Raw genomic sequence first — 27,660 nt, forward strand, 5'->3', positions numbered from 1 at the left:
GGCGGCGATGCGTAGGTTACTTATAATATCACTGCGCCTACTATAATGCGTCATATTTTGTGGTCAGAGGCATTATGTATGCCTACGTCACAGCTTCGTCGCATTACAGATGTGGTTGGGGCGCCCATTACACGACGGAGTCTACGCGTAGACATACAGTTCACGCAGGCTCGCACTGAAACAGAAACGGACGCACATTCAAGAACTGCACGCAGACCAACATCGGAAGAAGAGAGTGCCGACTGGACATCAAAGACGCCAACGGTTGGCAAGGTGTCTCATCACTAGGAACGCAGCGTGACGTCACGAGCTCTGACGTCACGAGCAGACTACTCCGAGGCTCCCTGACGTCATGAGAGACGCCAGCGCCATCTCCCGAATCAGGACTGACGTCACTAGCAGCAACTTCCACGCCGGTCTGAACTCAAAAAGCGTCCTAGTATAAACGCTTGGAAGCCAGTAGGCCTGCGCAGTGTTGGGCGGGGGGGGGGGAGAGAGGGGAGGGATGATTTTCGACGGGCTTTAACCCGCGAATCACCTTTTTGACCGCAACGGTTAATTTGAGCCCCAAAACCACACAAGCAAGCCAATTTGACTGAAACTTAATCATTTTCATCACTTTAAACACACCTTATTCTCAATATAAGAAGAAGTATATTTGAAATGGAAAATAACATTCAACTGGTATGGTGAGACCACCCATTCGTCTCAAACGGAACTATAACCGCGAGCTGATTGGTTAAATACAGGTGCGGGACCTACAGGCCGGCCCCCTGGCTGCCATTTCCATTTCGCAAAATTCGATGGCCACCACATAATTTAGCCTACATTTTCATTTTAACAATCGTACAAGGGAAGAAGAAACAAAATGATTGGGACATGAAGAGAAAAAGTCTACAACACGCGGTATTCCGAGGCGGTCACCCATCCACGTACTAACCACGCTCGACGTTGCTTGGCTTCGGTGATCGGACGAGAACCGGTGTTTTCAACGTGATATGGTCGTAGACATTAGAGGCGGCGATGCGTAGGTTACTTATAATATCACTGCGCCTACTATAATGCGTCATATTTTGTGGTCAGAGGCATTATGTATGCCTACGTCACAGCTTCGTCGCATTACAGACGTGGTTGGGGCGCCCATTACACGACGGAGTCTACGCGTAGACATACAGTTCACGCAGGCTCGCACTGAAACAGAAACGGACGCACATTCAAGAACTGCACGCAGACCAACATCGGAAGAAGAGAGTGCCGACTGGACATCAAAGACGCCAACGGTTGGCAAGGTGTCTCATCACTAGGAACGCAGCGTGACGTCACGAGCTCTGACGTCACGAGCAGACTACTCCGAGGCTCCCTGACGTCATGAGAGACGCCAGCGCCATCTCCCGAATCAGGACTGACGTCACTAGCAGCAACTTCCACGCCGGTCTGAACTCAAAAAGCGTCCTAGTATAAACGCTTGGAAGCCAGTAGGCCTGCGCAGTGTTGGGCGGGGGGGGGGGGGAGAGAGGGGAGGGATGATTTTCGACGGGCTTTAACCCGCGAATCACCTTTTTGACCGCAACGGTTAATTTGAGCCCCAAAACCACACAAGCAAGCCAATTTGACTGAAACTTAATCATTTTCATCACTTTAAACACACCTTATTCTCAATATAAGAAGAAGTATATTTGAAATGGAAAATAACATTCAACTGGTATGGTGAGACCACCCATTCGTCTCAAACGGAACTATAACCGCGAGCTGATTGGTTAAATACAGGTGCGGGACCTACAGGCCGGCCCCCTGGCTGCCATTTCCATTTCGCAAAATTCGATGGCCACCACATAAGGTAGCCTACATTTTCATTTTAACAATCGTACAAGGGAAGAAGAAACAAAATGATTGGGACATGAAGAGAAAAAGTCTACAACACGCGGTATTCCGAGGCGGTCACCCATCCACGTACTAACCACGCTCGACGTTGCTTGGCTTCGGTGATCGGACGAGAACCGGTGTTTTCAACGTGATATGGTCGTAGACATTAGAGGCGGCGATGCGTAGGTTACTTATAATATCACTGCGCCTACTATAATGCGTCATATTTTGTGGTCAGAGGCATTATGTATGCCTACGTCACAGCTTCGTCGCATTACAGATGTGGTTGGGGCGCCCATTACACGACGGAGTCTACGCGTAGACATACAGTTCACGCAGGCTCGCACTGAAACAGAAACGGACGCACATTCAAGAACTGCACGCAGACCAACATCGGAAGAAGAGAGTGCCGACTGGACATCAAAGACGCCAACGGTTGGCAAGGTGTCTCATCACTAGGAACGCAGCGTGACGTCACGAGCTCTGACGTCACGAGCAGACTACTCCGAGGCTCCCTGACGTCATGAGAGACGCCAGCGCCATCTCCCGAATCAGGACTGACGTCACTAGCAGCAACTTCCACGCCGGTCTGAACTCAAAAAGCGTCCTAGTATAAACGCTTGGAAGCCAGTAGGCCTGCGCAGTGTTGGGCGGGGGGGGGGGGAGAGAGGGGAGGGATGATTTTCGACGGGCTTTAACCCGCGAATCACCTTTTTGACCGCAACGGTTAATTTGAGCCCCAAAACCACACAAGCAAGCCAATTTGACTGAAACTTAATCATTTTCATCACTTTAAACACACCTTATTCTCAATATAAGAAGAAGTATATTTGAAATGGAAAATAACATTCAACTGGTATGGTGAGACCACCCATTCGTCTCAAACGGAACTATAACCGCGAGCTGATTGGTTAAATACAGGTGCGGGACCTACAGGCCGGCCCCCTGGCTGCCATTTCCATTTCGCAAAATTCGATGGCCACCACATAAGGTAGCCTACATTTTCATTTTAACAATCGTACAAGGGAAGAAGAAACAAAATGATTGGGACATGAAGAGAAAAAGTCTACAACACGCGGTATTCCGAGGCGGTCACCCATCCACGTACTAACCACGCTCGACGTTGCTTGGCTTCGGTGATCGGACGAGAACCGGTGTTTTCAACGTGATATGGTCGTAGACATTAGAGGCGGCGATGCGTAGGTTACTTATAATATCACTGCGCCTACTATAATGCGTCATATTTTGTGGTCAGAGGCATTATGTATGCCTACGTCACAGCTTCGTCGCATTACAGATGTGGTTGGGGCGCCCATTACACGACGGAGTCTACGCGTAGACATAAAGTTCACGCAGGCTCGCACTGAAACAGAAACGGACGCACATTCAAGAACTGCACGCAGACCAACATCGGAAGAAGAGAGTGCCGACTGGACATTAAAGACGCCAACGGTTGGCAAGTTGTCTCATCACTAGGAACGCAGCGTGACGTCACGAGCTCTGACGTCACGAGCAGACTACTCCGAGGCTCCCTGACGTCATGAGAGACGCCAGCGCCATCTCCCGAATCAGGACTGACGTCACTAGCAGCAACTTCCACGCCGGTCTGAACTCAAAAAGCGTCCTAGTATAAACGCTTGGAAGCCAGTAGGCCTGCGCAGTGTTGGGCGGGGGGGGGGGGGAGAGAGGGGAGGGATGATTTTCGACGGGCTTTAACCCGCGAATCACCTTTTTGACCGCAACGGTTAATTTGAGCCCCAAAACCACACAAGCAAGCCAATTTGACTGAAACTTAATCATTTTCATCACTTTAAACACACCTTATTCTCAATATAAGAAGAAGTATATTTGAAATGGAAAATAACATTCAACTGGTATGGTGAGACCACCCATTCGTCTCAAACGGAACTATAACCGCGAGCTGATTGGTTAAATACAGGTGCGGGACCTACAGGCCGGCCCCCTGGCTGCCATTTCCATTTCGCAAAATTCGATGGCCACCACATAAGGTAGCCTACATTTTCATTTTAACAATCGTACAAGGGAAGAAGAAACAAAATGATTGGGACATGAAGAGAAAAAGTCTACAACACGCGGTATTCCGAGGCGGTCACCCATCCACGTACTAACCACGCTCGACGTTGCTTGGCTTCGGTGATCGGACGAGAACCGGTGTTTTCAACGTGATATGGTCGTAGACATTAGAGGCGGCGATGCGTAGGTTACTTATAATATCACTGCGCCTACTATAATGCGTCATATTTTGTGGTCAGAGGCATTATGTATGCCTACGTCACAGCTTCGTCGCATTACAGATGTGGTTGGGGCGCCCATTACACGACGGAGTCTACGCGTAGACATACAGTTCACGCAGGCTCGCACTGAAACAGAAACGGACGCACATTCAAGAACTGCACGCAGACCAACATCGGAAGAAGAGAGTGCCGACTGGACATCAAAGACGCCAACGGTTGGCAAGGTGTCTCATCACTAGGAACGCAGCGTGACGTCACGAGCTCTGACGTCACGAGCAGACTACTCCGAGGCTCCCTGACGTCATGAGAGACGCCAGCGCCATCTCCCGAATCAGGACTGACGTCACTAGCAGCAACTTCCACGCCGGTCTGAACTCAAAAAGCGTCCTAGTATAAACGCTTGGAAGCCAGTAGGCCTGCGCAGTGTTGGGCGGGGGGGGGGGGGAGAGAGGGGAGGGATGATTTTCGACGGGCTTTAACCCGCGAATCACCTTTTTGACCGCAACGGTTAATTTGAGCCCCAAAACCACACAAGCAAGCCAATTTGACTGAAACTTAATCATTTTCATCACTTTAAACACACCTTATTCTCAATATAAGAAGAAGTATATTTGAAATGGAAAATAACATTCAACTGGTATGGTGAGACCACCCATTCGTCTCAAACGGAACTATAACCGCGAGCTGATTGGTTAAATACAGGTGCGGGACCTACAGGCCGGCCCCCTGGCTGCCATTTCCATTTCGCAAAATTCGATGGCCACCACATAAGGTAGCCTACATTTTCATTTTAACAATCGTACAAGGGAAGAAGAAACAAAATGATTGGGACATGAAGAGAAAAAGTCTACAACACGCGGTATTCCGAGGCGGTCACCCATCCACGTACTAACCACGCTCGACGTTGCTTGGCTTCGGTGATCGGACGAGAACCGGTGTTTTCAACGTGATATGGTCGTAGACATTAGAGGCGGCGATGCGTAGGTTACTTATAATATCACTGCGCCTACTATAATGCGTCATATTTTGTGGTCAGAGGCATTATGTATGCCTACGTCACAGCTTCGTCGCATTACAGATGTGGTTGGGGCGCCCATTACACGACGGAGTCTACGCGTAGACATACAGTTCACGCAGGCTCGCACTGAAACAGAAACGGACGCACATTCAAGAACTGCACGCAGACCAACATCGGAAGAAGAGAGTGCCGACTGGACATCAAAGACGCCAACGGTTGGCAAGGTGTCTCATCACTAGGAACGCAGCGTGACGTCACGAGCTCTGACGTCACGAGCAGACTACTCCGAGGCTCCCTGACGTCATGAGAGACGCCAGCGCCATCTCCCGAATCAGGACTGACGTCACTAGCAGCAACTTCCACGCCGGTCTGAACTCAAAAAGCGTCCTAGTATAAACGCTTGGAAGCCAGTAGGCCTGCGCAGTGTTGGGCGGGGGGGGGGGGGGAGAGAGGGGAGGGATGATTTTCGACGGGCTTTAACCCGCGAATCACCTTTTTGACCGCAACGGTTAATTTGAGCCCCAAAACCACACAAGCAAGCCAATTTGACTGAAACTTAATCATTTTCATCACTTTAAACACACCTTATTCTCAATATAAGAAGAAGTATATTTGAAATGGAAAATAACATTCAACTGGTATGGTGAGACCACCCATTCGTCTCAAACGGAACTATAACCGCGAGCTGATTGGTTAAATACAGGTGCGGGACCTACAGGCCGGCCCCCTGGCTGCCATTTCCATTTCGCAAAATTCGATGGCCACCACATAAGGTAGCCTACATTTTCATTTTAACAATCGTACAAGGGAAGAAGAAACAAAATGATTGGGACATGAAGAGAAAAAGTCTACAACACGCGGTATTCCGAGGCGGTCACCCATCCACGTACTAACCACGCTCGACGTTGCTTGGCTTCGGTGATCGGACGAGAACCGGTGTTTTCAACGTGATATGGTCGTAGACATTAGAGGCGGCGATGCGTAGGTTACTTATAATATCACTGCGCCTACTATAATGCGTCATATTTTGTGGTCAGAGGCATTATGTATGCCTACGTCACAGCTTCGTCGCATTACAGATGTGGTTGGGGCGCCCATTACACGACGGAGTCTACGCGTAGACATACAGTTCACGCAGGCTCGCACTGAAACAGAAACGGACGCACATTCAAGAACTGCACGCAGACCAACATCGGAAGAAGAGAGTGCCGACTGGACATCAAAGACGCCAACGGTTGGCAAGGTGTCTCATCACTAGGAACGCAGCGTGACGTCACGAGCTCTGACGTCACGAGCAGACTACTCCGAGGCTCCCTGACGTCATGAGAGACGCCAGCGCCATCTCCCGAATCAGGACTGACGTCACTAGCAGCAACTTCCACGCCGGTCTGAACTCAAAAAGCGTCCTAGTATAAACGCTTGGAAGCCAGTAGGCCTGCGCAGTGTTGGGCGGGGGGGGGGGGGGGAGAGAGGGGAGGGATGATTTTCGACGGGCTTTAACCCGCGAATCACCTTTTTGACCGCAACGGTTAATTTGAGCCCCAAAACCACACAAGCAAGCCAATTTGACTGAAACTTAATCATTTTCATCACTTTAAACACACCTTATTCTCAATATAAGAAGAAGTATATTTGAAATGGAAAATAACATTCAACTGGTATGGTGAGACCACCCATTCGTCTCAAACGGAACTATAACCGCGAGCTGATTGGTTAAATACAGGTGCGGGACCTACAGGCCGGCCCCCTGGCTGCCATTTCCATTTCGCAAAATTCGATGGCCACCACATAAGGTAGCCTACATTTTCATTTTAACAATCGTACAAGGGAAGAAGAAACAAAATGATTGGGACATGAAGAGAAAAAGTCTACAACACGCGGTATTCCGAGGCGGTCACCCATCCACGTACTAACCACGCTCGACGTTGCTTGGCTTCGGTGATCGGACGAGAACCGGTGTTTTCAACGTGATATGGTCGTAGACATTAGAGGCGGCGATGCGTAGGTTACTTATAATATCACTGCGCCTACTATAATGCGTCATATTTTGTGGTCAGAGGCATTATGTATGCCTACGTCACAGCTTCGTCGCATTACAGATGTGGTTGGGGCGCCCATTACACGACGGAGTCTACGCGTAGACATACAGTTCACGCAGGCTCGCACTGAAACAGAAACGGACGCACATTCAAGAACTGCACGCAGACCAACATCGGAAGAAGAGAGTGCCGACTGGACATCAAAGACGCCAACGGTTGGCAAGGTGTCTCATCACTAGGAACGCAGCGTGACGTCACGAGCTCTGACGTCACGAGCAGACTACTCCGAGGCTCCCTGACGTCATGAGAGACGCCAGCGCCATCTCCCGAATCAGGACTGACGTCACTAGCAGCAACTTCCACGCCGGTCTGAACTCAAAAAGCGTCCTAGTATAAACGCTTGGAAGCCAGTAGGCCTGCGCAGTGTTGGGCGGGGGGGGGGAGAGAGGGGAGGGATGATTTTCGACGGGCTTTAACCCGCGAATCACCTTTTTGACCGCAACGGTTAATTTGAGCCCCAAAACCACACAAGCAAGCCAATTTGACTGAAACTTAATCATTTTCATCACTTTAAACACACCTTATTCTCAATATAAGAAGAAGTATATTTGAAATGGAAAATAACATTCAACTGGTATGGTGAGACCACCCATTCGTCTCAAACGGAACTATAACCGCGAGCTGATTGGTTAAATACAGGTGCGGGACCTACAGGCCGGCCCCCTGGCTGCCATTTCCATTTCGCAAAATTCGATGGCCACCACATAAGGTAGCCTACATTTTCATTTTAACAATCGTACAAGGGAAGAAGAAACAAAATGATTGGGACATGAAGAGAAAAAGTCTACAACACGCGGTATTCCGAGGCGGTCACCCATCCACGTACTAACCACGCTCGACGTTGCTTGGCTTCGGTGATCGGACGAGAACCGGTGTTTTCAACGTGATATGGTCGTAGACATTAGAGGCGGCGATGCGTAGGTTACTTATAATATCACTGCGCCTACTATAATGCGTCATATTTTGTGGTCAGAGGCATTATGTATGCCTACGTCACAGCTTCGTCGCATTACAGATGTGGTTGGGGCGCCGATTACACGACGGAGTCTACGCGTAGACATACAGTTCACGCAGGCTCGCACTGAAACAGAAACGGACGCACATTCAAGAACTGCACGCAGACCAACATCGGAAGAAGAGAGTGCCGACTGGACATCAAAGACGCCAACGGTTGGCAAGGTGTCTCATCACTAGGAACGCAGCGTGACGTCACGAGCTCTGACGTCACGAGCAGACTACTCCGAGGCTCCCTGACGTCATGAGAGACGCCAGCGCCATCTCCCGAATCAGGACTGACGTCACTAGCAGCAACTTCCACGCCGGTCTGAACTCAAAAAGCGTCCTAGTATAAACGCTTGGAAGCCAGTAGGCCTGCGCAGTGTTGGGCGGGGGGGGGAGAGAGGGGAGGGATGATTTTCGACGGGCTTTAACCCGCGAATCACCTTTTTGACCGCAACGGTTAATTTGAGCCCCAAAACCACACAAGCAAGCCAATTTGACTGAAACTTAATCATTTTCATCACTTTAAACACACCTTATTCTCAATATAAGAAGAAGTATATTTGAAATGGAAAATAACATTCAACTGGTATGGTGAGACCACCCATTCGTCTCAAACGGAACTATAACCGCGAGCTGATTGGTTAAATACAGGTGCGTACAGGTGCGGGACCTACAGGCCGGCCCCCTGGCTGCCATTTCCATTTCGCAAAATTCGATGGCCACCACATAAGGTAGCCTACATTTTCATTTTAACAATCGTACAAGGGAAGAAGAAACAAAATGATTGGGACATGAAGAGAAAAAGTCTACAACACGCGGTATTCCGAGGCGGTCACCCATCCACGTACTAACCACGCTCGACGTTGCTTGGCTTCGGTGATCGGACGAGAACCGGTGTTTTCAACGTGATATGGTCGTAGACATTAGAGGCGGCGATGCGTAGGTTACTTATAATATCACTGCGCCTACTATAATGCGTCATATTTTGTGGTCAGAGGCATTATGTATGCCTACGTCACAGCTTCGTCGCATTACAGATGTGGTTGGGGCGCCCATTACACGACGGAGTCTACGCGTAGACATACAGTTCACGCAGGCTCGCACTGAAACAGAAACGGACGCACATTCAAGAACTGCACGCAGACCAACATCGGAAGAAGAGAGTGCCGGCTGGACATCAAAGACGCCAACGGTTGGCAAGGTGTCTCATCACTAGGAACGCAGCGTGACGTCACGAGCTCTGACGTCACGAGCAGACTACTCCGAGGCTCCCTGACGTCATGAGAGACGCCAGCGCCATCTCCCGAATCAGGACTGACGTCACTAGCAGCAACTTCCACGCCGGTCTGAACTCAAAAAGCGTCCTAGTATAAACGCTTGGAAGCCAGTAGGCCTGCGCAGTGTTGGGCGGGGGGGGGGGGGGGAGAGAGGGGAGGGATGATTTTCGACGGGCTTTAACCCGCGAATCACCTTTTTGACCGCAACGGTTAATTTGAGCCCCAAAACCACACAAGCAAGCCAATTTGACTGAAACTTAATCATTTTCATCACTTTAAACACACCTTATTCTCAATATAAGAAGAAGTATATTTGAAATGGAAAATAACATTCAACTGGTATGGTGAGACCACCCATTCGTCTCAAACGGAACTATAACCGCGAGCTGATTGGTTAAATACAGGTGCGGGACCTACAGGCCGGCCCCCTGGCTGCCATTTCCATTTCGCAAAATTCGATGGCCACCACATAAGGTAGCCTACATTTTCATTTTAACAATCGTACAAGGGAAGAAGAAACAAAATGATTGGGACATGAAGAGAAAAAGTCTACAACACGCGGTATTCCGAGGCGGTCACCCATCCACGTACTAACCACGCTCGACGTTGCTTGGCTTCGGTGATCGGACGAGAACCGGTGTTTTCAACGTGATATGGTCGTAGACATTAGAGGCGGCGATGCGTAGGTTACTTATAATATCACTGCGCCTACTATAATGCGTCATATTTTGTGGTCAGAGGCATTATGTATGCCTACGTCACAGCTTCGTCGCATTACAGATGTGGTTGGGGCGCCCATTACACGACGGAGTCTACGCGTAGACATACAGTTCACGCAGGCTCGCACTGAAACAGAAACGGACGCACATTCAAGAACTGCACGCAGACCAACATCGGAAGAAGAGAGTGCCGACTGGACATCAAAGACGCCAACGGTTGGCAAGGTGTCTCATCACTAGGAACGCAGCGTGACGTCACGAGCTCTGACGTCACGAGCAGACTACTCCGAGGCTCCCTGACGTCATGAGAGACGCCAGCGCCATCTCCCGAATCAGGACTGACGTCACTAGCAGCAACTTCCACGCCGGTCTGAACTCAAAAAGCGTCCTAGTATAAACGCTTGGAAGCCAGTAGGCCTGCGCAGTGTTGGGCGGGGGGGGAGAGAGGGGAGGGATGATTTTCGACGGGCTTTAACCCGCGAATCACCTTTTTGACCGCAACGGTTAATTTGAGCCCCAAAACCACACAAGCAAGCCAATTTGACTGAAACTTAATCATTTTCATCACTTTAAACACACCTTATTCTCAATATAAGAAGAAGTATATTTGAAATGGAAAATAACATTCAACTGGTATGGTGAGACCACCCATTCGTCTCAAACGGAACTATAACCGCGAGCTGATTGGTTAAATACAGGTGCGGGACCTACAGGCCGGCCCCCTGGCTGCCATTTCCATTTCGCAAAATTCGATGGCCACCACATAAGGTAGCCTACATTTTCATTTTAACAATCGTACAAGGGAAGAAGAAACAAAATGATTGGGACATGAAGAGAAAAAGTCTACAACACGCGGTATTCCGAGGCGGTCACCCATCCACGTACTAACCACGCTCGACGTTGCTTGGCTTCGGTGATCGGACGAGAACCGGTGTTTTCAACGTGATATGGTCGTAGACATTAGAGGCGGCGATGCGTAGGTTACTTATAATATCACTGCGCCTACTATAATGCGTCATATTTTGTGGTCAGAGGCATTATGTATGCCTACGTCACAGCTTCGTCGCATTACAGATGTGGTTGGGGCGCCCATTACACGACGGAGTCTACGCGTAGACATACAGTTCACGCAGGCTCGCACTGAAACAGAAACGGACGCACATTCAAGAACTGCACGCAGACCAACATCGGAAGAAGAGAGTGCCGACTGGACATCAAAGACGCCAACGGTTGGCAAGGTGTCTCATCACTAGGAACGCAGCGTGACGTCACGAGCTCTGACGTCACGAGCAGACTACTCCGAGGCTCCCTGACGTCATGAGAGACGCCAGCGCCATCTCCCGAATCAGGACTGACGTCACTAGCAGCAACTTCCACGCCGGTCTGAACTCAAAAAGCGTCCTAGTATAAACGCTTGGAAGCCAGTAGGCCTGCGCAGTGTTGGGCGGGGGGGGAGAGAGGGGAGGGATGATTTTCGACGGGCTTTAACCCGCGAATCACCTTTTTGACCGCAACGGTTAATTTGAGCCCCAAAACCACACAAGCAAGCCAATTTGACTGAAACTTAATCATTTTCATCACTTTAAACACACCTTATTCTCAATATAAGAAGAAGTATATTTGAAATGGAAAATAACATTCAACTGGTATGGTGAGACCACCCATTCGTCTCAAACGGAACTATAACCGCGAGCTGATTGGTTAAATACAGGTGCGGGACCTACAGGCCGGCCCCCTGGCTGCCATTTCCATTTCGCAAAATTCGATGGCCACCACATAAGGTAGCCTACATTTTCATTTTAACAATCGTACAAGGGAAGAAGAAACAAAATGATTGGGACATGAAGAGAAAAAGTCTACAACACGCGGTATTCCGAGGCGGTCACCCATCCACGTACTAACCACGCTCGACGTTGCTTGGCTTCGGTGATCGGACGAGAACCGGTGTTTTCAACGTGATATGGTCGTAGACATTAGAGGCGGCGATGCGTAGGTTACTTATAATATCACTGCGCCTACTATAATGCGTCATATTTTGTGGTCAGAGGCATTATGTATGCCTACGTCACAGCTTCGTCGCATTACAGATGTGGTTGGGGCGCCCATTACACGACGGAGTCTACGCGTAGACATACAGTTCACGCAGGCTCGCACTGAAACAGAAACGGACGCACATTCAAGAACTGCACGCAGACCAACATCGGAAGAAGAGAGTGCCGACTGGACATCAAAGACGCCAACGGTTGGCAAGGTGTCTCATCACTAGGAACGCAGCGTGACGTCACGAGCTCTGACGTCACGAGCAGACTACTCCGAGGCTCCCTGACGTCATGAGAGACGCCAGCGCCATCTCCCGAATCAGGACTGACGTCACTAGCAGCAACTTCCACGCCGGTCTGAACTCAAAAAGCGTCCTAGTATAAACGCTTGGAAGCCAGTAGGCCTGCGCAGTGTTGGGCGGGGGGGGGGGGGGAGAGAGGGGAGGGATGATTTTCGACGGGCTTTAACCCGCGAATCACCTTTTTGACCGCAACGGTTAATTTGAGCCCCAAAACCACACAAGCAAGCCAATTTGACTGAAACTTAATCATTTTCATCACTTTAAACACACCTTATTCTCAATATAAGAAGAAGTATATTTGAAATGGAAAATAACATTCAACTGGTATGGTGAGACCACCCATTCGTCTCAAACGGAACTATAACCGCGAGCTGATTGGTTAAATACAGGTGCGGGACCTACAGGCCGGCCCCCTGGCTGCCATTTCCATTTCGCAAAATTCGATGGCCACCACATAAGGTAGCCTACATTTTCATTTTAACAATCGTACAAGGGAAGAAGAAACAAAATGATTGGGACATGAAGAGAAAAAGTCTACAACACGCGGTATTCCGAGGCGGTCACCCATCCACGTACTAACCACGCTCGACGTTGCTTGGCTTCGGTGATCGGACGAGAACCGGTGTTTTCAACGTGATATCGTAGACATTAGAGGCGGCGATGCGTAGGTTACTTATAATATCACTGCGCCTACTATAATGCGTCATATTTTGTGGTCAGAGGCATTATGTATGCCTACGTCACAGCTTCGTCGCATTACAGATGTGGTTGGGGCGCCCATTACACGACGGAGTCTACGCGTAGACATACAGTTCACGCAGGCTCGCACTGAAACAGAAACGGACGCACATTCAAGAACTGCACGCAGACCAACATCGGAAGAAGAGAGTGCCGACTGGACATCAAAGACGCCAACGGTTGGCAAGGTGTCTCATCACTAGGAACGCAGCGTGACGTCACGAGCTCTGACGTCACGAGCAGACTACTCCGAGGCTCCCTGACGTCATGAGAGACGCCAGCGCCATCTCCCGAATCAGGACTGACGTCACTAGCAGCAACTTCCACGCCGGTCTGAACTCAAAAAGCGTCCTAGTATAAACGCTTGGAAGCCAGTAGGCCTGCACAGTGTTGGGCGGGGGGGGGGGGGGGGGGGGGGGGGGGGGTGATTTTCGACGGGCTTTAACCCGCGAATCACCTTTTTGACCGCAACGGTTAATTTGAGCCCCAAAACCACACAAGCAAGCCAATTTGACTGAAACTTAATCATTTTCATCACTTTAAACACACCTTATTCTCAATATAAGAAGAAGTATATTTGAAATGGAAAATAACATTCAACTGGTATGGTGAGACCACCCATTCGTCTCAAACGGAACTATAACCGCGAGCTGATTGGTTAAATACAGGTGCGGGACCTACAGGCCGGCCCCCTGGCTGCCATTTCCATTTCGCAAAATTCGATGGCCACCACATAAGGTAGCCTACATTTTCATTTTAACAATCGTACAAGGGAAGAAGAAACAAAATGATTGGGACATGAAGAGAAAAAGTCTACAACACGCGGTATTCCGAGGCGGTCACCCATCCACGTACTAACCACGCTCGACGTTGCTTGGCTTCGGTGATCGGACGAGAACCGGTGTTTTCAACGTGATATGGTCGTAGACATTAGAGGCGGCGATGCGTAGGTTACTTATAATATCACTGCGCCTACTATAATGCGTCATATTTTGTGGTCAGAGGCATTATGTATGCCTACGTCACAGCTTCGTCGCATTACAGATGTGGTTGGGGCGCCCATTACACCACGGAGTCCACGCGTAGACATACAGTTCACGCAGGCTCGCACTGAAACAGAAACGGACGCACATTCAAGAACTGCACGCAGACCAACATCGGAAGAAGAGAGTGCCGACTGGACATCAAAGACGCCAACGGTTGGCAAGGTGTCTCATCACTAGGAACGCAGCGTGACGTCACGAGCTCTGACGTCACGAGCAGACTACTCCGAGGCTCCCTGACGTCATGAGAGACGCCAGCGCCATCTCCCGAATCAGGACTGACGTCACTAGCAGCAACTTCCACGCCGGTCTGAACTCAAAAAGCGTCCTAGTATAAACGCTTGGAAGCCAGTAGGCCTGCGCAGTGTTGGGCGGGGGGGGGGGGGGAGAGAGGGGAGGGATGATTTTCGACGGGCTTTAACCCGCGAATCACCTTTTTTGACCGCAACGGTTAATTTGAGCCCCAAAACCACACAAGCAAGCCAATTTGACTGAAACTTAATCATTTTCATCACTTTAAACACACCTTATTCTCAATATAAGAAGAAGTATATTTGAAATGGAAAATAACATTCAACTGGTATGGTGAGACCACCCATTCGTCTCAAACGGAACTATAACCGCGAGCTGATTGGTTAAATACAGGTGCGGGACCTACAGGCCGGCCCCCTGGCTGCCATTTCCATTTCGCAAAATTCGATGGCCACCACATAAGGTAGCCTACATTTTCATTTTAACAATCGTACAAGGGAAGAAGAAACAAAATGATTGGGACATGAAGAGAAAAAGTCTACAACACGCGGTATTCCGAGGCGGTCACCCATCCACGTACTAACCACGCTCGACGTTGCTTGGCTTCGGTGATCGGACGAGAACCGGTGTTTTCAACGTGATATGGTCGTAGACATTAGAGGCGGCGATGCGTAGGTTACTTATAATATCACTGCGCCTACTATAATGCGTCATATTTTGTGGTCAGAGGCATTATGTATGCCTACGTCACAGCTTCGTCGCATTACAGATGTGGTTGGGGCGCCCATTACACGACGGAGTCTACGCGTAGACATACAGTTCACGCAGGCTCGCACTGAAACAGAAACGGACGCACATTCAAGAACTGCACGCAGACCAACATCGGAAGAAGAGAGTGCCGACTGGACATCAAAGACGCCAACGGTTGGCAAGGTGTCTCATCACTAGGAACGCAGCGTGACGTCACGAGCTCTGACGTCACGAGCAGACTACTCCGAGGCTCCCTGACGTCATGAGAGACGCCAGCGCCATCTCCCGAATCAGGACTGACGTCACTAGCAGCAACTTCCACGCCGGTCTGAACTCAAAAAGCGTCCTAGTATAAACGCTTGGAAGCCAGTAGGCCTGCGCAGTGTTGGGCGGGGGGGGGGGGGGAGAGAGGGGAGGGATGATTTTCGACGGGCTTTAACCCGCGAATCACCTTTTTGACCGCAACGGTTAATTTGAGCCCCAAAACCACACAAGCAAGCCAATTTGACTGAAACTTAATCATTTTCATCACTTTAAACACACCTTATTCTCAATATAAGAAGAAGTATATTTGAAATGGAAAATAACATTCAACTGGTATGGTGAGACCACCCATTCGTCTCAAACGGAACTATAACCGCGAGCTGATTGGTTAAATACAGGTGCGGGACCTACAGGCCGGCCCCCTGGCTGCCATTTCCATTTCGCAAAATTCGATGGCCACCACATAAGGTAGCCTACATTTTCATTTTAACAATCGTACAAGGGAAGAAGAAACAAAATGATTGGGACATGAAGAGAAAAAGTCTACAACACGCGGTATTCCGAGGCGGTCACCCATCCACGTACTAACCACGCTCGACGTTGCTTGGCTTCGGTGATCGGACGAGAACCGGTGTTTTCAACGTGATATGGTCGTAGACATTAGAGGCGGCGATGCGTAGGTTACTTATAATATCACTGCGCCTACTATAATGCGTCATATTTTGTGGTCAGAGGCATTATGTATGCCTACGTCACAGCTTCGTCGCATTACAGATGTGGTTGGGGCGCCCATTACACGACGGAGTCTACGCGTAGACATACAGTTCACGCAGGCTCGCACTGAAACAGAAACGGACGCACATTCAAGAACTGCACGCAGACCAACATCGGAAGAAGAGAGTGCCGACTGGACATCAAAGACGCCAACGGTTGGCAAGGTGTCTCATCACTAGGAACGCAGCGTGACGTCACGAGCTCTGACGTCACGAGCAGACTACTCCGAGGCTCCCTGACGTCATGAGAGACGCCAGCGCCATCTCCCGAATCAGGACTGACGTCACTAGCAGCAACTTCCACGCCGGTCTGAACTCAAAAAGCGTCCTAGTATAAACGCTTGGAAGCCAGTAGGCCTGCGCAGTGTTGGGCGGGGGGGGGGGGGAGAGAGGGGAGGGATGATTTTCGACGGGCTTTAACCCGCGAATCACCTTTTTGACCGCAACGGTTAATTTGAGCCCCAAAACCACACAAGCAAGCCAATTTGACTGAAACTTAATCATTTTCATCACTTTAAACACACCTTATTCTCAATATAAGAAGAAGTATATTTGAAATGGAAAATAACATTCAACTGGTATGGTGAGACCACCCATTCGTCTCAAACGGAACTATAACCGCGAGCTGATTGGTTAAATACAGGTGCGGGACCTACAGGCCGGCCCCCTGGCTGCCATTTCCATTTCGCAAAATTCGATGGCCACCACATAAGGTAGCCTACATTTTCATTTTAACAATCGTACAAGGGAAGAAGAAACAAAATGATTGGGACATGAAGAGAAAAAGTCTACAACACGCGGTATTCCGAGGCGGTCACCCATCCACGTACTAACCACGCTCGACGTTGCTTGGCTTCGGTGATCGGACGAGAACCGGTGTTTTCAACGTGATATGGTCGTAGACATTAGAGGCGGCGATGCGTAGGTTACTTATAATATCACTGCGCCTACTATAATGCGTCATATTTTGTGGTCAGAGGCATTATGTATGCCTACGTCACAGCTTCGTCGCATTACAGATGTGGTTGGGGCGCCCATTACACGACGGAGTCTACGCGTAGACATACAGTTCACGCAGGCTCGCACTGAAACAGAAACGGACGCACATTCAAGAACTGCACGCAGACCAACATCGGAAGAAGAGAGTGCCGACTGGACATCAAAGACGCCAACGGTTGGCAAGGTGTCTCATCACTAGGAACGCAGCGTGACGTCACGAGCTCTGACGTCACGAGCAGACTACTCCGAGGCTCCCTGACGTCATGAGAGACGCCAGCGCCATCTCCCGAATCAGGACTGACGTCACTAGCAGCAACTTCCACGCCGGTCTGAACTCAAAAAGCGTCCTAGTATAAACGCTTGGAAGCCAGTAGGCCTGCGCAGTGTTGGGCGGGGGGGGGGGGGGGGAGAGGGGGGGGGGATGATTTTCGACGGGCTTTAACCCGCGAATCACCTTTTTGACCGCAACGGTTAATTTGAGCCCCAAAACCACACAAGCAAGCCAATTTGACTGAAACTTAATCATTTTCATCACTTTAAACACACCTTATTCTCAATATAAGAAGAAGTATATTTGAAATGGAAAATAACATTCAACTGGTATGGTGAGACCACCCATTCGTCTCAAACGGAACTATAACCGCGAGCTGATTGGTTAAATACAGGTGCGGGACCTACAGGCCGGCCCCCTGGCTGCCATTTCCATTTCGCAAAATTCGATGGCCACCACATAAGGTAGCCTACATTTTCATTTTAACAATCGTACAAGGGAAGAAGAAACAAAATGATTGGGACATGAAGAGAAAAAGTCTACAACACGCGGTATTCCGAGGCGGTCACCCATCCACGTACTAACCACGCTCGACGTTGCTTGGCTTCGGTGATCGGACGAGAACCGGTGTTTTCAACGTGATATGGTCGTAGACATTAGAGGCGGCGATGCGTAGGTTACTTATAATATCACTGCGCCTTCTATAATGCGTCATATTTTGTGGTCAGAGGCATTATGTATGCCTACGTCACAGCTTCGTCGCATTACAGATGTGGTTGGGGCGCCCATTACACGACGGAGTCTACGCGTAGACATACAGTTCACGCAGGCTCGCACTGAAACAGAAACGGACGCACATTCAAGAACTGCACGCAGACCAACATCGGAAGAAGAGAGTGCCGACTGGACATCAAAGACGCCAACGGTTGGCAAGGTGTCTCATCACTAGGAACGCAGCGTGACGTCACGAGCTCTGACGTCACGAGCAGACTACTCCGAGGCTCCCTGACGTCATGAGAGACGCCAGCGCCATCTCCCGAATCAGGACTGACGTCACTAGCAGCAACTTCCACGCCGGTCTGAACTCAAAAAGCGTCCTAGTATAAACGCTTGGAAGCCAGTAGGCCTGCGCAGTGTTGGGCGGGGGGGGGGGGAGAGAGGGGAGGGATGATTTTCGACGGGCTTTAACCCGCGAATCACCTTTTTGACCGCAACGGTTAATTTGAGCCCCAAAACCACACAAGCAAGCCAATTTGACTGAAACTTAATCATTTTCATCACTTTAAACACACCTTATTCTCAATATAAGAAGAAGTATATTTGAAATGGAAAATAACATTCAACTGGTATGGTGAGACCACCCATTCGTCTCAAACGGAACTATAACCGCGAGCTGATTGGTTAAATACAGGTGCGGGACCTACAGGCCGGCCCCCTGGCTGCCATTTCCATTTCGCAAAATTCGATGGCCACCACATAAGGTAGCCTACATTTTCATTTTAACAATCGTACAAGGGAAGAAGAAACAAAATGATTGGGACATGAAGAGAAAAAGTCTACAACACGCGGTATTCCGAGGCGGTCACCCATCCACGTACTAACCACGCTCGACGTTGCTTGGCTTCGGTGATCGGACGAGAACCGGTGTTTTCAACGTGATATGGTCGTAGACATTAGAGGCGGCGATGCGTAGGTTACTTATAATATCACTGCGCCTACTATAATGCGTCATATTTTGTGGTCAGAGGCATTATGTATGCCTACGTCACAGCTTCGTCGCATTACAGATGTGGTTGGGGCGCCCATTACACGACGGAGTCTACGCGTAGACATACAGTTCACGCAGGCTCGCACTGAAACAGAAACGGACGCACATTCAAGAACTGCACGCAGACCAACATCGGAAGAAGAGAGTGCCGACTGGACATCAAAGACGCCAACGGTTGGCAAGGTGTCTCATCACTAGGAACGCAGCGTGACGTCACGAGCTCTGACGTCACGAGCAGACTACTCCGAGGCTCCCTGACGTCATGAGAGACGCCAGCGCCATCTCCCGAATCAGGACTGACGTCACTAGCAGCAACTTCCACGCCGGTCTGAACTCAAAAAGCGTCCTAGTATAAACGCTTGGAAGCCAGTAGGCCTGCGCAGTGTTGGGCGGGGGGGGGGGGGAGAGAGGGGAGGGATGATTTTCGACGGGCTTTAACCCGCGAATCACCTTTTTGACCGCAACGGTTAATTTGAGCCCCAAAACCACACAAGCAAGCCAATTTGACTGAAACTTAATCATTTTCATCACTTTAAACACACCTTATTCTCAATATAAGAAGAAGTATATTTGAAATGGAAAATAACATTCAACTGGTATGGTGAGACCACCCATTCGTCTCAAACGGAACTATAACCGCGAGCTGATTGGTTAAATACAGGTGCGGGACCTACAGGCCGGCCCCCTGGCTGCCATTTCCATTTCGCAAAATTCGATGGCCACCACATAAGGTAGCCTACATTTTCATTTTAACAATCGTACAAGGGAAGAAGAAACAAAATGATTGGGACATGAAGAGAAAAAGTCTACAACACGCGGTATTCCGAGGCGGTCACCCATCCACGTACTAACCACGCTCGACGTTGCTTGGCTTCGGTGATCGGACGAGAACCGGTGTTTTCAACGTGATATGGTCGTAGACATTAGAGGCGGCGATGCGTAGGTTACTTATAATATCACTGCGCCTACTATAATGCGTCATATTTTGTGGTCAGAGGCATTATGTATGCCTACGTCACAGCTTCGTCGCATTACAGATGTGGTTGGGGCGCCCATTACACGACGGAGTCTACGCGTAGACATACAGTTCACGCAGGCTCGCACTGAAACAGAAACGGACGCACATTCAAGAACTGCACGCAGACCAACATCGGAAGAAGAGAGTGCCGACTGGACATCAAAGACGCCAACGGTTGGCAAGGTGTCTCATCACTAGGAACGCAGCGTGACGTCACGAGCTCTGACGTCACGAGCAGACTACTCCGAGGCTCCCTGACGTCATGAGAGACGCCAGCGCCATCTCCCGAATCAGGACTGACGTCACTAGCAGCAACTTCCACGCCGGTCTGAACTCAAAAAGCGTCCTAGTATAAACGCTTGGAAGCCAGTAGGCTTGCGCAGTGTTGGGCGGGGGGGGGGGGGAGAGAGGGGAGGGATGATTTTCGACGGGCTTTAACCCGCGAATCACCTTTTTGACCGCAACGGTTAATTTGAGCCCCAAAACCACACAAGCAAGCCAATTTGACTGAAACTTAATCATTTTCATCACTTTAAACACACCTTATTCTCAATATAAGAAGAAGTATATTTGAAATGGAAAATAACATTCAACTGGTATGGTGAGACCACCCATTCGTCTCAAACGGAACTATAACCGCGAGCTGATTGGTTAAATACAGGTGCGGGACCTACAGGCCGGCCCCCTGGCTGCCATTTCCATTTCGCAAAATTCGATGGCCACCACATAAGGTAGCCTACATTTTCATTTTAACAATCGTACAAGGGAAGAAGAAACAAAATGATTGGGACATGAAGAGAAAAAGTCTACAACACGCGGTATTCCGAGGCGGTCACCCATCCACGTACTAACCACGCTCGACGTTGCTTGGCTTCGGTGATCGGACGAGAACCGGTGTTTTCAACGTGATATGGTCGTAGACATTAGAGGCGGCGATGCGTAGGTTACTTATAATATCACTGCGCCTACTATAATGCGTCATATTTTGTGGTCAGAGGCATTATGTATGCCTACGTCACAGCTTCGTCGCATTACAGATGTGGTTGGGGCGCCCATTACACGACGGAGTCTACGCGTAGACATACAGTTCACGCAGGCTCGCACTGAAACAGAAACGGACGCACATTCAAGAACTGCACGCAGACCAACATCGGAAGAAGAGAGTGCCGACTGGACATCAAAGACGCCAACGGTTGGCAAGGTGTCTCATCACTAGGAACGCAGCGTGACGTCACGAGCTCTGACGTCACGAGCAGACTACTCCGAGGCTCCCTGACGTCATGAGAGACGCCAGCGCCATCTCCCGAATCAGGACTGACGTCACTAGCAGCAACTTCCACGCCGGTCTGAACTCAAAAAGCGTCCTAGTATAAACGCTTGGAAGCCAGTAGGCCTGCGCAGTGTTGGGCGGGGGGGGGGGGGGGAGAGAGGGGAGGGATGATTTTCGACGGGCTTTAACCCGCGAATCACCTTTTTGACCGCAACGGTTAATTTGAGCCCCAAAACCACACAAGCAAGCCAATTTGACTGAAACTTAATCATTTTCATCACTTTAAACACACCTTATTCTCAATATAAGAAGAAGTATATTTGAAATGGAAAATAACATTCAACTGGTATGGTGAGACCACCCATTCGTCTCAAACGGAACTATAACCGCGAGCTGATTGGTTAAATACAGGTGCGGGACCTACAGGCCGGCCCCCTGGCTGCCATTTCCATTTCGCAAAATTCGATGGCCACCACATAAGGTAGCCTACATTTTCATTTTAACAATCGTACAAGGGAAGAAGAAACAAAATGATTGGGACATGAAGAGAAAAAGTCTACAACACGCGGTATTCCGAGGCGGTCACCCATCCACGTACTAACCACGCTCGACGTTGCTTGGCTTCGGTGATCGGACGAGAACCGGTGTTTTCAACGTGATATGGTCGTAGACATTAGAGGCGGCGATGCGTAGGTTACTTATAATATCACTGCGCCTACTATAATGCGTCATATTTTGTGGTCAGAGGCATTATGTATGCCTACGTCACAGCTTCGTCGCATTACAGATGTGGTTGGGGCGCCCATTACACGACGGAGTCTACGCGTAGACATACAGTTCACGCAGGCTCGCACTGAAACAGAAACGGACGCACATTCAAGAACTGCACGCAGACCAACATCGGAAGAAGAGAGTGCCGACTGGACATCAAAGACGCCAACGGTTGGCAAGGTGTCTCATCACTAGGAACGCAGCGTGACGTCACGAGCTCTGACGTCACGAGCAGACTACTCCGAGGCTCCCTGACGTCATGAGAGACGCCAGCGCCATCTCCCGAATCAGGACTGACGTCACTAGCAGCAACTTCCATGCCGGTCTGAACTCAAAAAGCGTCCTAGTATAAACGCTTGGAAGCCAGTAGGCCTGCGCAGTGTTGGGCGGGGGGGGGGGGGAGAGAGGGGAGGGATGATTTTCGACGGGCTTTAACCCGCGAATCACCTTTTTGACCGCAACGGTTAATTTGAGCCCCAAAACCACACAAGCAAGCCAATTTGACTGAAACTTAATCATTTTCATCACTTTAAACACACCTTATTCTCAATATAAGAAGAAGTATATTTGAAATGGAAAATAACATTCAACTGGTATGGTGAGACCACCCATTCGTCTCAAACGGAACTATAACCGCGAGCTGATTGGTTAAATACAGGTGCGGGACCTACAGGCCGGCCCCCTGGCTGCCATTTCCATTTCGCAAAATTCGATGGCCACCACATAAGGTAGCCTACATTTTCATTTTAACAATCGTACAAGGGAAGAAGAAACAAAATGATTGGGACATGAAGAGAAAAAGTCTACAACACGCGGTATTCCGAGGCGGTCACCCATCCACGTACTAACCACGCTCGACGTTGCTTGGCTTCGGTGATCGGACGAGAACCGGTGTTTTCAACGTGATATGGTCGTAGACATTAGAGGCGGCGATGCGTAGGTTACTTATAATATCACTGCGCCTACTATAATGCGTCATATTTTGTGGTCAGAGGCATTATGTATGCCTACGTCACAGCTTCGTCGCATTACAGATGTGGTTGGGGCGCCCATTACACGACGGAGTCTACGCGTAGACATACAGTTCACGCAGGCTCGCACTGAAACAGAAACGGACGCACATTCAAGAACTGCACGCAGACCAACATCGGAAGAAGAGAGTGCCGACTGGACATCAAAGACGCCAACGGTTGGCAAGGTGTCTCATCACTAGGAACGCAGCGTGACGTCACGAGCTCTGACGTCACGAGCAGACTACTCCGAGGCTCCCTGACGTCATGAGAGACGCCAGCGCCATCTCCCGAATCAGGACTGACGTCACTAGCAGCAACTTCCACGCCGGTCTGAACTCAAAAAGCGTCCTAGTATAAACGCTTGGAAGCCAGTAGGCCTGCGCAGTGTTGGGCGGGGGGGGGGGGGGAGAGAGGGGAGGGATGATTTTCGACGGGCTTTAACCCGCGAATCACCTTTTTGACCGCAACGGTTAATTTGAGCCCCAAAACCACACAAGCAAGCCAATTTGACTGAAACTTAATCATTTTCATCACTTTAAACACACCTTATTCTCAATATAAGAAGAAGTATATTTGAAATGGAAAATAACATTCAACTGGTATGGTGAGACCACCCATTCGTCTCAAACGGAACTATAACCGCGAGCTGATTGGTTAAATACAGGTGCGGGACCTACAGGCCGGCCCCCTGGCTGCCATTTCCATTTCGCAAAATTCGATGGCCACCACATAAGGTAGCCTACATTTTCATTTTAACAATCGTACAAGGGAAGAAGAAACAAAATGATTGGGACATGAAGAGAAAAAGTCTACAACACGCGGTATTCCGAGGCGGTCACCCATCCACGTACTAACCACGCTCGACGTTGCTTGGCTTCGGTGATCGGACGAGAACCGGTGTTTTCAACGTGATATGGTCGTAGACATTAGAGGCGGCGATGCGTAGGTTACTTATAATATCACTGCGCCTACTATAATGCGTCATATTTTGTGGTCAGAGGCATTATGTATGCCTACGTCACAGCTTCGTCGCATTACAGATGTGGTTGGGGCGCCCATTACACGACGGAGTCTACGCGTAGACATACAGTTCACGCAGGCTCGCACTGAAACAGAAACGGACGCACATTCAAGAACTGCACGCAGACCAACATCGGAAGAAGAGAGTGCCGACTGGACATCAAAGACGCCAACGGTTGGCAAGGTGTCTCATCACTAGGAACGCAGCGTGACGTCACGAGCTCTGACGTCACGAGCAGACTACTCCGAGGCTCCCTGACGTCATGAGAGACGCCAGCGCCATCTCCCGAATCAGGACTGACGTCACTAGCAGCAACTTCCACGCCGGTCTGAACTCAAAAAGCGTCCTAGTATAAACGCTTGGAAGCCAGTAGGCCTGCGCAGTGTTGGGCGGGGGGGGGGAGAGAGGGGAGGGATGATTTTCGACGGGCTTTAACCCGCGAATCACCTTTTTGACCGCAACGGTTAATTTGAGCCCCAAAACCACACAAGCAAGCCAATTTGACTGAAACTTAATCATTTTCATCACTTTAAACACACCTTATTCTCAATATAAGAAGAAGTATATTTGAAATGGAAAATAACATTCAACTGGTATGGTGAGACCACCCATTCGTCTCAAACGGAACTATAACCGCGAGCTGATTGGTTAAATACAGGTGCGGGACCTACAGGCCGGCCCCCTGGCTGCCATTTCCATTTCGCAAAATTCGATGGCCACCACATAAGGTAGCCTACATTTTCATTTTAACAATCGTACAAGGGAAGAAGAAACAAAATGATTGGGAAATGAAGAGAAAAAGTCTACAACACGCGGTATTCCGAGGCGGTCACCCATCCACGTACTAACCACGCTCGACGTTGCTTGGCTTCGGTGATCGGACGAGAACCGGTGTTTTCAACGTGATATGGTCGTAGACATTAGAGGCGGCGATGCGTAGGTTACTTATAATATCACTGCGCCTACTATAATGCGTCATATTTTGTGGTCAGAGGCATTATGTATGCCTACGTCACAGCTTCGTCGCATTACAGATGTAGTTGGGGCGCCCATTACACGACGGAGTCTACGCGTAGACATACAGTTCACGCAGGCTCGCACTGAAACAGAAACGGACGCACATTCAAGAACTGCACGCAGACCAACATCGGAAGAAGAGAGTGCCGACTGGACATCAAAGACGCCAACGGTTGGCAAGGTGTCTCATCACTAGGAACGCAGCGTGACGTCACGAGCTCTGACGTCACGAGCAGACTACTCCGAGGCTCCCTGACGTCATGAGAGACGCCAGCGCCATCTCCCGAATCAGGACTGACGTCACTAGCAGCAACTTCCACGCCGGTCTGAACTCAAAAAGCGTCCTAGTATAAACGCTTGGAAGCCAGTAGGCCTGCGCAGTGTTGGGCGGGGGGGGGAGAGAGGGGAGGGATGATTTTCGACGGGCTTTAACCCGCGAATCACCTTTTTGACCGCAACGGTTAATTTGAGCCCCAAAACCACACAAGCAAGCCAATTTGACTGAAACTTAATCATTTTCATCACTTTAAACACACCTTATTCTCAATATAAGAAGAAGTATATTTGAAATGGAAAATAACATTCAACTGGTATGGTGAGACCACCCATTCGTCTCAAACGGAACTATAACCGCGAGCTGATTGGTTAAATACAGGTGCGGGACCTACAGGCCGGCCCCCTGGCTGCCATTTCCATTTCGCAAAATTCGATGGCCACCACATAAGGTAGCCTACATTTTCATTTTAACAATCGTACAAGGGAAGAAGAAACAAAATGATTGGGACATGAAGAGAAAAAGTCTACAACACGCGGTATTCCGAGGCGGTCACCCATCCACGTACTAACCACGCTCGACGTTGCTTGGCTTCGGTGATCGGACGAGAACCGGTGTTTTCAACGTGATATGGTCGTAGACATTAGAGGCGGCGATGCGTAGGTTACTTATAATATCACTGCGCCTACTATAATGCGTCATATTTTGTGGTCAGAGGCATTATGTATGCCTACGTCACAGCTTCGTCGCATTACAGATGTGGTTGGGGCGCCCATTACACGACGGAGTCTACGCGTAGACATACAGTTCACGCAGGCTCGCACTGAAACAGAAACGGACGCACATTCAAGAACTGCACGCAGACCAACATCGGAAGAAGAGAGTGCCGACTGGACATCAAAGACGCCAACGGTTGGCAAGGTGTCTCATCACTAGGAACGCAGCGTGACGTCACGAGCTCTGACGTCACGAGCAGACTACTCCGAGGCTCCCTGACGTCATGAGAGACGCCAGCGCCATCTCCCGAATCAGGACTGACGTCACTAGCAGCAACTTCCACGCCGGTCTGAACTCAAAAAGCGTCCTAGTATAAACGCTTGGAAGCCAGTAGGCCTGCGCAGTGTTGGGCGGGGGGGGGGGGGGGGGGGAGAGAGGGGAGGGATGATTTTCGACGGGCTTTAACCCGCGAATCACCTTTTTGACCGCAACGGTTAATTTGAGCCCCAAAACCACACAAGCAAGCCAATTTGACTGAAACTTAATCATTTTCATCACTTTAAACACACCTTATTCTCAATATAAGAAGAAGTATATTTGAAATGGAAAATAACATTCAACTGGTATGGTGAGACCACCCATTCGTCTCAAACGGAACTATAACCGCGAGCTGATTGGTTAAATACAGGTGCGGGACCTACAGGCCGGCCCCCTGGCTGCCATTTCCATTTCGCAAAATTCGATGGCCACCACATAAGGTAGCCTACATTTTCATTTTAACAATCGTACAAGGGAAGAAGAAACAAAATGATTGGGAAATGAAGAGAAAAAGTCTACAACACGCGGTATTCCGAGGCGGTCACCCATCCACGTACTAACCACGCTCGACGTTGCTTGGCTTCGGTGATCGGACGAGAACCGGTGTTTTCAACGTGATATGGTCGTAGACATTAGAGGCGGCGATGCGTAGGTTACTTATAATATCACTGCGCCTACTATAATGCGTCATATTTTGTGGTCAGAGGCATTATGTATGCCTACGTCACAGCTTCGTCGCATTACAGATGTGGTTGGGGCGCCCATTACACGACGGAGTCTACGCGTAGACATACAGTTCACGCAGGCTC

General features: G+C 49.6%; 26 non-coding genes and 1 pseudogene across 26 annotated transcripts; all 27 read right to left on the minus strand.

The window, feature by feature from the left end:
* Positions 1 to 891: 891 nt before the first annotated feature.
* Positions 892 to 1,010, minus strand: LOC135490169 (5S ribosomal RNA). Its single transcript, XR_010447382.1, has one exon. It is a non-coding gene; the product is annotated as a 5S ribosomal RNA (ribosomal RNA).
* Positions 1,011 to 1,909: 899 nt separating this feature from the next.
* Positions 1,910 to 2,028, minus strand: LOC135490170 (5S ribosomal RNA). The gene has a single exon (XR_010447383.1). It is a non-coding gene; the product is annotated as a 5S ribosomal RNA (ribosomal RNA).
* An 898-nt stretch (positions 2,029 to 2,926) lies between these two features.
* Positions 2,927 to 3,045, minus strand: LOC135490171 (5S ribosomal RNA). Its single transcript, XR_010447384.1, has one exon. It is a non-coding gene; the product is annotated as a 5S ribosomal RNA (ribosomal RNA).
* Positions 3,046 to 3,944: 899 nt separating this feature from the next.
* LOC135490172 (5S ribosomal RNA) lies at positions 3,945 to 4,063 on the minus strand. The gene has a single exon (XR_010447385.1). It is a non-coding gene; the product is annotated as a 5S ribosomal RNA (ribosomal RNA).
* An 899-nt stretch (positions 4,064 to 4,962) lies between these two features.
* Positions 4,963 to 5,081, minus strand: LOC135490173 (5S ribosomal RNA). Its single transcript, XR_010447386.1, has one exon. It is a non-coding gene; the product is annotated as a 5S ribosomal RNA (ribosomal RNA).
* Positions 5,082 to 5,981: 900 nt separating this feature from the next.
* On the minus strand, positions 5,982 to 6,100 carry LOC135490174 (5S ribosomal RNA). Its single transcript, XR_010447387.1, has one exon. It is a non-coding gene; the product is annotated as a 5S ribosomal RNA (ribosomal RNA).
* A 901-nt stretch (positions 6,101 to 7,001) lies between these two features.
* Positions 7,002 to 7,120, minus strand: LOC135490175 (5S ribosomal RNA). The gene has a single exon (XR_010447388.1). It is a non-coding gene; the product is annotated as a 5S ribosomal RNA (ribosomal RNA).
* An 896-nt stretch (positions 7,121 to 8,016) lies between these two features.
* Positions 8,017 to 8,135, minus strand: LOC135490176 (5S ribosomal RNA). The gene has a single exon (XR_010447389.1). It is a non-coding gene; the product is annotated as a 5S ribosomal RNA (ribosomal RNA).
* Positions 8,136 to 9,040: 905 nt separating this feature from the next.
* LOC135490178 (5S ribosomal RNA) lies at positions 9,041 to 9,159 on the minus strand. The gene has a single exon (XR_010447390.1). It is a non-coding gene; the product is annotated as a 5S ribosomal RNA (ribosomal RNA).
* A 901-nt stretch (positions 9,160 to 10,060) lies between these two features.
* Positions 10,061 to 10,179, minus strand: LOC135490180 (5S ribosomal RNA). The gene has a single exon (XR_010447392.1). It is a non-coding gene; the product is annotated as a 5S ribosomal RNA (ribosomal RNA).
* Positions 10,180 to 11,073: 894 nt separating this feature from the next.
* Positions 11,074 to 11,192, minus strand: LOC135490181 (5S ribosomal RNA). Its single transcript, XR_010447393.1, has one exon. It is a non-coding gene; the product is annotated as a 5S ribosomal RNA (ribosomal RNA).
* An 894-nt stretch (positions 11,193 to 12,086) lies between these two features.
* On the minus strand, positions 12,087 to 12,205 carry LOC135490182 (5S ribosomal RNA). Its single transcript, XR_010447394.1, has one exon. It is a non-coding gene; the product is annotated as a 5S ribosomal RNA (ribosomal RNA).
* Positions 12,206 to 13,105: 900 nt separating this feature from the next.
* LOC135490475 (5S ribosomal RNA) lies at positions 13,106 to 13,221 on the minus strand (annotated as a pseudogene).
* Positions 13,222 to 14,122: 901 nt separating this feature from the next.
* On the minus strand, positions 14,123 to 14,241 carry LOC135490183 (5S ribosomal RNA). The gene has a single exon (XR_010447395.1). It is a non-coding gene; the product is annotated as a 5S ribosomal RNA (ribosomal RNA).
* A 901-nt stretch (positions 14,242 to 15,142) lies between these two features.
* LOC135490184 (5S ribosomal RNA) lies at positions 15,143 to 15,261 on the minus strand. Its single transcript, XR_010447396.1, has one exon. It is a non-coding gene; the product is annotated as a 5S ribosomal RNA (ribosomal RNA).
* Positions 15,262 to 16,161: 900 nt separating this feature from the next.
* LOC135490185 (5S ribosomal RNA) lies at positions 16,162 to 16,280 on the minus strand. Its single transcript, XR_010447397.1, has one exon. It is a non-coding gene; the product is annotated as a 5S ribosomal RNA (ribosomal RNA).
* Positions 16,281 to 17,179: 899 nt separating this feature from the next.
* LOC135490186 (5S ribosomal RNA) lies at positions 17,180 to 17,298 on the minus strand. Its single transcript, XR_010447398.1, has one exon. It is a non-coding gene; the product is annotated as a 5S ribosomal RNA (ribosomal RNA).
* Positions 17,299 to 18,200: 902 nt separating this feature from the next.
* Positions 18,201 to 18,319, minus strand: LOC135490187 (5S ribosomal RNA). Its single transcript, XR_010447399.1, has one exon. It is a non-coding gene; the product is annotated as a 5S ribosomal RNA (ribosomal RNA).
* Positions 18,320 to 19,217: 898 nt separating this feature from the next.
* LOC135490188 (5S ribosomal RNA) lies at positions 19,218 to 19,336 on the minus strand. Its single transcript, XR_010447400.1, has one exon. It is a non-coding gene; the product is annotated as a 5S ribosomal RNA (ribosomal RNA).
* An 899-nt stretch (positions 19,337 to 20,235) lies between these two features.
* Positions 20,236 to 20,354, minus strand: LOC135490189 (5S ribosomal RNA). Its single transcript, XR_010447401.1, has one exon. It is a non-coding gene; the product is annotated as a 5S ribosomal RNA (ribosomal RNA).
* An 899-nt stretch (positions 20,355 to 21,253) lies between these two features.
* On the minus strand, positions 21,254 to 21,372 carry LOC135490191 (5S ribosomal RNA). Its single transcript, XR_010447403.1, has one exon. It is a non-coding gene; the product is annotated as a 5S ribosomal RNA (ribosomal RNA).
* Positions 21,373 to 22,273: 901 nt separating this feature from the next.
* On the minus strand, positions 22,274 to 22,392 carry LOC135490192 (5S ribosomal RNA). The gene has a single exon (XR_010447404.1). It is a non-coding gene; the product is annotated as a 5S ribosomal RNA (ribosomal RNA).
* Positions 22,393 to 23,291: 899 nt separating this feature from the next.
* On the minus strand, positions 23,292 to 23,410 carry LOC135490193 (5S ribosomal RNA). The gene has a single exon (XR_010447405.1). It is a non-coding gene; the product is annotated as a 5S ribosomal RNA (ribosomal RNA).
* Positions 23,411 to 24,310: 900 nt separating this feature from the next.
* On the minus strand, positions 24,311 to 24,429 carry LOC135490194 (5S ribosomal RNA). Its single transcript, XR_010447406.1, has one exon. It is a non-coding gene; the product is annotated as a 5S ribosomal RNA (ribosomal RNA).
* An 896-nt stretch (positions 24,430 to 25,325) lies between these two features.
* On the minus strand, positions 25,326 to 25,444 carry LOC135490195 (5S ribosomal RNA). Its single transcript, XR_010447407.1, has one exon. It is a non-coding gene; the product is annotated as a 5S ribosomal RNA (ribosomal RNA).
* An 895-nt stretch (positions 25,445 to 26,339) lies between these two features.
* Positions 26,340 to 26,458, minus strand: LOC135490196 (5S ribosomal RNA). Its single transcript, XR_010447408.1, has one exon. It is a non-coding gene; the product is annotated as a 5S ribosomal RNA (ribosomal RNA).
* Positions 26,459 to 27,363: 905 nt separating this feature from the next.
* On the minus strand, positions 27,364 to 27,482 carry LOC135490197 (5S ribosomal RNA). The gene has a single exon (XR_010447409.1). It is a non-coding gene; the product is annotated as a 5S ribosomal RNA (ribosomal RNA).
* Between the last annotated feature and the right edge of the window lie 178 nt (positions 27,483 to 27,660).

The sequence above is a fragment of the Lineus longissimus genome, chromosome 6 (genome assembly GCF_910592395.1).
Source record: "Lineus longissimus chromosome 6, tnLinLong1.2, whole genome shotgun sequence".
In the NCBI taxonomy this organism is placed as follows: domain Eukaryota; kingdom Metazoa; phylum Nemertea; class Pilidiophora; order Heteronemertea; family Lineidae; genus Lineus; species Lineus longissimus.